Below are 11126 nucleotides of genomic sequence, written 5' to 3'. Positions count from 1 at the left end.
GTCTTATAATTAGTCTATATCCCATTTTTAGTTTAATTTTCTAAATATATGCGTGGTTGTCTATGTGTGTGCATCTCTTTAAAAATTCTGCAATTTCATCATTTTATGACCCCCATTTGCGAAGTTGAGTATTTATTTCCAAAAATGCGAAACTCCAGGGACAATATTTGAAATCTTCTGTTTTCTTCCCCAATTCGCATTCTACTGTGAAATACTTCGCATCTTCATTCTTACACCCTTCGCATCTCTTCGCATTAACCACCTTCGCATTTTCATTCTTACACCCTTCGCATCCCTTCGCATTAATCACCTTCGCATTTTCATTCTTACACCCTTCGCATCCCTTCGCATTAATCACCTTCGCATTTTCATTCTTACACCCTTCGCATCCCTTCGCATTTTAACCTAATTAATCAAATGCGATTCACAAAATTTTTCATTCCAGATGCGAACACAGTTTAGTTCTTGAACTCTAAACTTGCGAAATCAAAATTTTCATATGTTGAACCCATATGCGAATATTAACCCAATTGACTTCAAATTGATTCATAGATGCGAACACTCGATTGTTTTACTTTCGCAAAATGAGCATCAACAACTCCACAATCGAGTTTTTAAATTCTTGCAACCAACAATTTCATAGTCCTTGACTTCACGTTTTTCTTCATGAATCATCCCTCAATCATCAATCCAATTGCGAATCAAAAACTCATATGTTCTTGCTTTATCGATTCATCGACCTAATACACAAGGTTTAATAGAGTTGACCGGCTTGACTTGATGACCTGACTTGACTCAAGATTGACGATTGTCACAAATTGACCCGAATATGACGGTTGTCACAGTCCCGGCTTGGCCAAGCGCTTAGGTGTCATCACTAAATCATCGAGAGGCCCACATATATCGCTTTTATCCCACTTTGGGTAAAAGGAATGGATAAACTTCGACTCAAATGCTCGCTTGCATTTACTGATCAAATCACACACAACAATAAGTTTTATAACACCAAGTTACTGGTGCGTTTACTTATTATCAATGTGTAACTGACCAACAAATAACAACTCACACGTCTCGGTTTCAAGAATATACAATATTATCGTCTCACTAATCACTCGTGATAAAACCGTGAAGTGATCCAAGTGAGCGTGGGTTTAATCCAATACTTTAATCTTATCAAAGCACTCACGAACTCTGCAGCAAACTTGTGCCATGTCTAAACACTTCAGACAATCTACAGACAGATTCATGACAGTCTTTATTCATACCTACTCCCAACGTATGACCAACTGTGGATGTTTGAATAACCTAGTTATTCTGGAAGTCAAAACATGCAAATTGAAACATGACAACAATACCTAATCCTATATGGCCCCAAACTTGTGAGAGTAAATAAAACCCTTCTATTTATCCACCATATTGATTACTCATTATTTATCATTTAATGTTTCGGATAATCAACTCATTGCTTGAATTACAACAACAATTGTCCCATGCTCTAAGCATGCACACCGTGTTTCCTATGGTCCATGCTTTGTGAAATAGATCACCTGAAAACTTTTCCAATGATGCTCATTTCACAATTCCTTAATCCTAATTATTAGTGTAAGAACACAAGGTTCTTGCCACTACTAGAATATGCTAGATTCTAACATTTTATGCAACGATCCCTTTGCAAAATCATAGCACAAAAGTCACCAAGACGTAGCTAATGAAATTACAAAGTACTTTCTTAGAAATTGTTACAAGACAATTCCATAGATGTGAAGTCTCACATTCAAAGTACATTCCTTTGAACATCCTTCTTGCATAAAAGTTTCTAATCTAGGCACAGACTCTCAATATCCAACTCCCAATATGAAAACATTTCCACATTTGCCATATGACAACTCATTCTTAATAGAATCTTATCTATTCATAATAATGTCGATATGGTCCATCCAATACCATACTTCCAACTACTTACAAGCGATCAATCCTCAGCGAACTTTGGATCGTCCTTTGATAGTTGTTAAATTCTTTCAGTCAAAACCAATTCTATTCCTTTTTCCCTCTTAATGCGCTAGACATTTGGAAAATTTTAGAATGGTAAAATACTATAGCATTTACAATCGATCCTATACCCGAAGCGTATGGGACACGATGCATAATGTCTTACATAAAGATATGATACTTTACCAATCTTTTGCCATAATATTTTATGTGTCATGTTCTCACAATTCGAACTATGAAGAGGGATGCCGTAATCATAATTGAATTTTAAGAACACACAATGTATCCTTTGACTGAAAATATTAAAATTTCTTAATCTAAGCTTTAGATTTTGAAACGGAGTATAATATTCTCTCCCTTAATTATAGCAAAACAACTTTTCAACCCATGCAACTTTGCAAATGGAATCTTTGTTTTTCTATAATTAATATTGCTAACTTGCAATACTCGCCATAACAATCATACAAGCATAACACTTATGCTCCCACTATCATGATGATTATCATATAAGCATAATATTTATGCTCCCACTAGCTTTGACATGTATTCAGAAAACAAATGAACTTCCAGAAAACAATGCCTATTGAACTTCTGAAATTCATATTTCTACTACCAGATGCTTCGATAAGCCTTTATCTAAGCTTCTTAACCTTATACACCTTTGCCTTAGATAGCTCATATGTGTGTTTAAACAATTCATAACTTATGTTACTAAGTTCCAAATGTTGAAACTAATTGCCAAATCTCACAATTCGAACTATGGAAAGGGATGCCGTAACCATAATCGAATTTGAGAATGCAATTTTCACAATTGCTATCTTCTTAAAATCTCTCTTAGTGAAAGCATTTCCTCACAGTCATTTTCATGAAGGAGGGAATCTTATGACACTTAGATTTTATGGTGTATGAGTTCCTATCCATGTGAATTTTCCAAAACCAAGGTTTGCGACAAATCCAAACTCATATGGACTGAACTTTCTTAATCTTGATTTCTTGCCCTATGGTAACACGAGTGCCCACCATGCCTTCCAAGTAGTTTAGTAACTTGTCCTTACATATCAATTTACTTTCCATCGACTAAGGCTTTAGTGTGTATTCAAATGAGAACTCATAGAACTCATATACACAATTAACTCAATTGGAATGGCACAGAAACAAAACAATGTCAGCACGATAGGTTGTAAACCTCAAGTCGTGTGCTAGTGATGATCGATAAGGTTTATTCTTGATTTGTTCTTGAAACTTTTTAAGACCATTAAGACTCCCACTGACTTCTTGACATATAAGATTCTCTTGTCAAGAAACATTTCTTGACAAACAAATATTCAAGAGTTAGTGAAGCATTTATCAAGACAAAACACTTCACACAATTGGTCCTAGTTGGTCTTTGTCTTATCCATGACAGCACAACTTACCAATTTCAAATGTGCAAGAATAAGAAAACTTTTCCAAATTCCACATTTGATGAGTGTTATAAACCTACTTAAGACTTTTCACTCAATGTCACAATCTTGACTCTAAGACTTGATATTGGAACGAAGTATGATTGACTTCTTGATTTAACCATTTCTACAATACTTGATTCCTCTTCTTAGACATGCAATTGCACTAAGACTCACTTAGAGGATCTATTGAGACATGGTTCTTAATCTTTAAGACTTATCATAAAACACAATAAAAGGTACTCTCCCTTCTTTCTAGAAGAGAGAAACTTTTATCTTTCTGCCTACTTGATTCTTCTTTATTCGTTCTACTATTCATTGAAACTCTTTCAATCAATCTCAGAATTACACTTAATCTTATAAGTATAATCACATTTACTAAACTTTAGTAAATCATGACGAATATCTTTGTCACTCTTGTGGTGGACTTGATCAACGCACAACCTAGTGTACTTGATCTCCTAGTCTTTCAACTGACACTTTGCCAAAGAATTAGTCTAAGTTTCCCAAATGTGAAAGTTTTCCATTCATCATACAATACACATTGCATGACTCCAAGTTTCTGTCCAATTGAAACTTGGGCGATGAAAAAGTCTCCCTATTTGGTACACTTTTGACATTTCCATAATTAAGAATCAAATCCATTTTGCTAATAATAGAAGTACATGAACATCAATTTTTCATATATTTCATTGTAAGGATAAATAAATAAGACAAAATCAAAATTTATTTTATTGCGGAAAAAAACTTGTCCTTACAATGCAATTCAATTGAAAAACTATGTTAACAATCTATTCTAACTCCAAGTTGTAGCTCAAGAATCCATTCTTCAAGTAATGCGATCGAAATCCATTTCTTCATGATCAGATTCAGCTCACTTCTTTTCTCAAGCTTCCTCTCTTTTCTTCGATCCTACAAAACATCAAAATGTAATCTTATCACATCATGTATTAAGAATCTAGAATAGGAACTTAAAAGAGTTAGTTAATGGATTTTACCTGAAGCAGAGCCATACGTCTTGACTCTCCCATCTCTTAGATCTCTCAGGTAATTAGGGCAGCTTCGTCTCCAATGCCCCTTCTTTTGGCAATAAAAGCAAATAGACTCCTTTGGCACAACACATCGGACAATCACAGACTTAGTTCTTTCTGGACTTCCAATGTTGCCAGTGTCCATTGAAGTTTGGGAGTTTGATTCACTGGACAAATTTGCTTGACCAGCACGCCAAATCATTGCTGATTCAGTAGCTATAAGCAAATAGGTGAGATCAATTAGGGTCACGTCGTGGTCCATCATATAGTACTCTCTAACGAACTCACTATATGATTCAGGAAGTGACTGAAGAACCCAGTCAACAGCCAACTCACTTGAAATCTCGACACCCAACATGTTTAACCTATCAATGTATGACTTCATCTCTAAGACGTGCACACACACAGGTTTCCCATCTTCGTGTTTACTTGCCAAAAGGGCTTGAGTGAGCTTGAACTTTTCAAGCCTTTGAACTTGTGGGTCAGGGAGAATAATTGGAGGAGGTGGAGGAAGTGAAGCATGACTCTCATTTCCTTGATCGTATCTCGGAACGTCATCTTCATTTGGAAAGCTTGTTCCAAAGGATTTGGGAAGACCATTGTAAGATTCAGACATCTACAAAACGGGAGAAAATTCAAGTTGAGTTGATTAGAATTCTTGATGCAACACCCAAATAAAACATCAAGCTAGGATCCAACACAATACTCTACAACCTAGAAGAGGGATGCCGTAATCTAGTTGCAGAATATCTGAAGGTAGGTAAATGGCGATTTACCAATTTCCACCATGAAAAACGAAAAAGAAGTTTAAGTTTTAAATGAATTGAAACTCCTAGATCTTTTGAGATTCATTGAACTTTTCAATGGCATGTTAATCTCGATTATGCCCTACTATTTGTGACTGGGGTGCCAAGGATCACAAACAAGGTGTAAATAACCATACGAATCACATGGTGCACCCAATGTTACTATCACCTAATCAATGTGCCGGTTAGCCACACACGCTCCATTGATCTATGACAAACATCGAGTCACCCTTCGCTACCAATGTCATCCCCAAATTAGTGTGTCGGTTAACCACACACGCTCCACTAACGTTTGACAAGGGTACGAAGTGTAATTCCATGGGTTAGCATACAATTTCACATTTTGCCTAAAGTAACTATGATTTGGGAATTTGAAAAAGCATTTAGTTACTTTGTACTTCATTATACTTATAATGGAAGGTTTCTGTCATATCCTACCCGTTCGGCTAACGACCCTCCACTAGTCAAGAGTGCGGTGGGTAAGAGTGGATACCCATTCAATCACCATTTTATAGGCAATTTCCTTAAACACCCCTTATAGACTAGTTTCGTGAATGACGCCTACTAACGGTAAGACTGACTTTTTACTTATACATATATAATATTAAACTTTTAATGTTATATATAGTATAAGGGTGTATTTTACACTTTTAAAATACTAGGTGGTTTAAATTATACTTTTAACTAACCAAAATCATTATGGATTTATTAAATCTCTTTTAATTATACACTTAATTAATTTAATAAAACCATAAGGGTTTAATTTGAACTTTTTCAAAATCAGGGTTTTGGAATTTAGACTTTCAAAATTAACTTTTAATCAACAATTTAAATTCCAAAACTTGAGGGCAAGTTTTGAAACTCTTCAAAACAATTAGGTTTTAATCTCACTTAAAATTTTCGAATTTAAGACATTTAAATTAAAATTTTAAATATTAAAACTCTTGATTTAATAATTACCATAAATTAAACAATTAATTTAAATTATTAAATCACAAGGGATTATCTAGATCATGAGGATAATTACCAATTATACATCTAAGATATCCTAATCCCTTGAATCCCTCTCTAAATCTCGAAAATAAGGGATGGGATAATTCAAGATCTTTAATTACCATATTTAACAATTAAAAGATAATTACAAGATATGGGATTATCCAAATCCCTAAAATTTAGGATCTAACCTTAGGGAAGGAGGTAATTTCGAAATCCAAGGGTTGGATAACCCTAGATTTCAAAATCTTGGAGGCTAAGGAAAGGATTTGGGAAACCCTAGCAAAAATCGCCATCTAGGGTTTTGCAACCCTAATTGCGAAAATTACCTAGCCTTTAGGGTTCATTAGCCATAAACCCTAATATGTCAAGTTCATAAATTTGAATAAAAGCTAATTGAAAACAAAAACCAATGGCTCTGATACCACTGTTGGGTTTAATACAAACAATCCTGTGTGTGCATGCAACCCTAGTATTGGATCTATGTTTTCACTATTAGTTATACAGCTTTATGAACACAAAAAGAAACCTGGCATGCTACTATAATTTTCGAAATTCATATATAAAGCTAGAATACATACCTTTTGTTGTTATATAGCAATAACAACTAGTTCCTTGAATTTCCTTAGCTCTTGAAAGCAAGTACCACAAGTGTAGTACCTCTAATGGAGTCACAAACACCATATGCAACTTGGATGAAGAGGAGAAGAAAAGGAGGCACCAAAAACGGCTGGAAACCCTAATGGAAGTGTTGTTCACGTTTTTGGGGCTTAAGGGTCCCTTTTCTACATGTAGGCTATTGGGGTTTACAACTAGGAAACCCTAATCTGACTGCTTAGGCCCTAAGCAGCCCATGGACTCCTTAAACATATCCCTTGGACGATTTCCAATGGGCTTCCCATAGAATTCGTTCAACCTATATATTATTAGGTGATCCATAGCCCAATTATAATTATCTTATAATTACAACTTCAGTCCCCTAAGTTTAATTAATCTCTTTTAACCACAAAATTAATTCTTAATTAATTCTTGACCAATATTAATTAAACAATATGATTTCTCCTTTAATATATTATTCTCATAATATAATAATAAATCATATTTAAACCTTTCTCTCCTTAAATCATCCTATATATTGCTATGGTGAAGGCAACCCAAAAGGACCATGCTCATAATCGGGTTAAGTACATACCAAAACAGTTATGGACTTAGACACTAATCCAACAGTTCACGGATCGCCTTTGACAAAATTTCTCAAAAATGGGTAGAAATTGTCAATTTCAAAATTCTGCAGTGACCCAGTGCGCCAAAAACAGCTAAATATGCGAAACACACTCCCATTTGCGAAACAGGGTAAAATGTGTAAATTCGCACAAACTGCATGGACTAGATTTGAAAATTCTGCAATTTCATCGTTTTATGACCCCATTTGCGAATTTGGAACATTTATATTATTTTGTGAAAAGATCAGGGACCAAATGCGGAACTCTTAGCCTTCTTCCCCAATTCGCATTCTACTGTAAAAGACTTTCGCATTTTTATTCTTCGCATGTGACGTCGCATTTTTAACCCAAGTAACCAAATGTGAACCCTCAAATAGAAAATGCGAACCTGATTCATCAGACAAGTGTGTAAATCAAAAATAATTTTGAATAATTGCTGAAACTCATCCAAATGCGAACTCATGTTTTTGTTCTAAATACAGTTCGCATAATCATCCATGTTTTTATATAATTTTGAAATCCCAAATGCGAACTCGACATTGAATCACTCATATGCGAATTCAATTGATTTCATATGCGAATCCAAGTGAATAACAGAATTGATCCATAGATGCGAACTCAATACAGATCTTGGACTCCAAACGTGCGAAACCAAACTATCAACATCATTCAGTTTGTTCATCCAAATCCATCCAAACCATCGATAATCAAAATGGAAATCTCAAATCAAGTTCGATTCTCAAATCAATTTCTAAACCGATCCTTTGCACATCAACAATCATTCTACTGTTAACCAAAGCTTCAACCATCGATTTCCAACATCAAGATCGACAACCAATCATCAAAGTTACAAATCAAGCTTGAATCCAAACTGAAATCAAATCAACCTTCGCTATTGCTACAGGGATTCTTGACTAATATGAACAAACGGCATTCAATTCTTGACCATTCAACCATCTCTGTAGATATGAAATCAATCGAATACAGTTTGACTTCAAAAAGTCAACTCAAAAATCGAAATCAATATGAATGGCAAGTAATATCATTCGACTCCATGACTAGTTCCAATCACCAAAACGAACTTCATACTGCTATTATAAACTCCGATCAAAGCTAATTTCGTTTAATTTTAATCAAAGCAAACTCGATACTATTCAAGACGAATCAGGCTTTGAATATCGATACTTAATTTCATATAAGCACTCTCCAAATTTGACTATAAATCGATTCATAAGATCCAAATGAACATCGATTTAAACTGAATCAAAATTGATGTTGATGCACATCAAGAAGCAGTTTGACTCAAGCAAATGAGAGTCAACATTTCAGTTCAATCAGAGAATAAGAATGAACGAACCTTTATTCTGGACTCAATCAATGATAATGGATCGATACAATTTTGGGCTAAAAATTGGATGAATAGTAAACGAATTAAATGTTTGGGCTTCCCATAATATGCGATGAATAGTACATCGATCAAAACATTTAGATTTGTATGAACTGGATGAATTAAAACTTTGGTTTGTGCTTGATCCTTAAAAAAATTTTGTTGAATCACCAATGGGGTAAGAAACAGATTAGATTCAACGAAACAAATTGATCAAAAATTCAAAAACGCAACGCACGATTCAAATATTATGAGAGATCATAGAGAGACTCACCAAAATTGTTCAAGATGCGACAAATGTTGCCAAACTGAGAATCGTTCTTCAAAAGTCACGTTGATCGTGAAAACCAAGCTCTGATACCAATTGTAGTGACAAAAGAACATGGTTTGACATGTGGAATTAAAGCTTGCACAATTTAACATGGTGATTTGGGTGTTTAAGAGATATATTGAATGTATATGGTGTTACACAAAAAGGATCTAGATCTAGACTACATAATTAACACACACTTACACACTCACTTCTACATCTCTCAAGCACACCTCTACAAGTGTTATGAACCCACTATTTATAGAGGTGTTTACATGTTTCTCTCTCTCACTCTAACTAACAAATGGGTCTAAAGGCTAAAGCACCACATGCAAGTGGGTTTTACAAAAGTCAAACATTTACAAAGTCATGAATGAATAACTTTGCAACCCCATCCAAATATGCACGATATAAAAAGGTTGAAAACAAACCAATAAGAACAGGTAAGAACCATATGGTTATTCATTAAAATGGTCTTCTAACAACAATATTCTCAATATTTGAAACATAAATGTCTTCAAAATCTAATAATCCTAAATATTATGCTAGTAACACTCACAATATATAACTATCAAATTAAATAACTGTTTCTGGTCCTCATCGTTGAACTTGAACGGTTGATTTTCATATTCAGCAGATCCACTACCCCTGAAATCACACAATACAATCACTTAAATATACAAAAGGTAGCTTTTCCAGGTCATCTGTAATTGAAAAGAAAAGAGGGAGAAGGTATTACCATCCAAATGAAAACCATGACTTATTTGTTCTCTTTCTTCATGGCAATATCAATTTTGTTACTTCTCGATGAACATGTATGCCAACATCCTACACATAACATGAGGGGCAAAGTAAATAGATTACATTTAAATGTTGTGAAGTATATGTTTTTTTCTACTTCAACACATTGGTTAACTTGTGTACGAGAATTTCTATGAACTGAGCTTATAAGATAAATTCTGAAACAACTCTATAGGCACCCTACATACACATACATAAAATAAACTTTTAAAAGACTAACCAATTATAGCATTGTACTTTCAAAGTACGATGCATTAATAAGAAAAACAAGATTAAAATAAAGTAAAATAAAAAAGCTAAAGCTCAAAATATTTTAAAAATTTTCTTTTATATAAACCTGTAATGGTGCACAATGGTCTACAAACCATATTTTGCACATGTAAGGGATGAGCCCAATCACACACCTGAAAATACAACCAAACAACAAAGTTGTATCTATAATTTTTTATGTTGTAAATGAATTTAAAAGTTCAAAGAACTTGAGAGTATTCAATGACTTTACATTGTGGATCACCATCAACAGTAAAAATATTGCTTGAAAAATTCTAGGGCATACACGTTACATTCCATCTGACCAGGTAAAATAGTTGGTGTCAGACCAAGTTGCAGCACATAAAAAAAAGTAATCAGCTACCAAAAAATAAAAACAAGAAGAAATAATGTATACAATAAAAATTAAAATGAGAAAGAAACAACTAAATACAAGTTAAAGGTCACTTTTGAACCTTAACAAAATATTGAACGCCATAAGTCCCCGAATGTGTTTAGGTGTACAAATATGCAGTCAAGAAAATATGCATCGAGAAGACCATATAAATAGTGTGCACGACCACACAAACAGACTCATAAGTACATTGTGACATCTAGAAAGTTTAAAACCAAAAATCTATGAAAACAAACTAATACCTAATTTCTATCAAGCAAAATCTTGTTAGTATTAGCTGGTAGAGAGTCAATTCAGGTAGGTTTAAAGCCAAATATGCAAATTAAAAAAAAATGGTCTTGTACAATCGTAGTCATCTTTCATCAATGAACTTCTAAAATAAAGATCTCAAATTCTCATACACGACTTTCATCAACGAAGCTTCTGAAATAAATATCTCATACCTGAATCAACATTATACGAGTCAGAATTCATCAAATT

The 11126-nt window shown here is 34.0% G+C and overlaps 1 long non-coding RNA gene across 1 annotated transcript; it reads right to left on the bottom strand.

Moving 5' to 3' along the window:
• Window positions 1-9623: 9623 nt before the first annotated feature.
• LOC145013121 (uncharacterized) lies at window positions 9624-11126 on the bottom strand. Its single transcript, XR_013664841.1, has 2 exons — window positions 9921-11126; window positions 9624-9829 (listed from the first exon to the last, which is right to left on the bottom strand). It is a non-coding gene; the product is annotated as an uncharacterized LOC145013121 (long non-coding RNA).

This window comes from Lactuca saligna, chromosome 8 (assembly GCF_052625555.1).
Source record: "Lactuca saligna cultivar CGN05327 chromosome 8, ASM5262555v1, whole genome shotgun sequence".
NCBI lineage: Eukaryota > Viridiplantae > Streptophyta > Magnoliopsida > Asterales > Asteraceae > Lactuca > Lactuca saligna.
The sequence above is the reverse complement of the archived record's forward strand: the minus strand, read 5'-3'. Positions and strand labels throughout refer to the sequence as shown.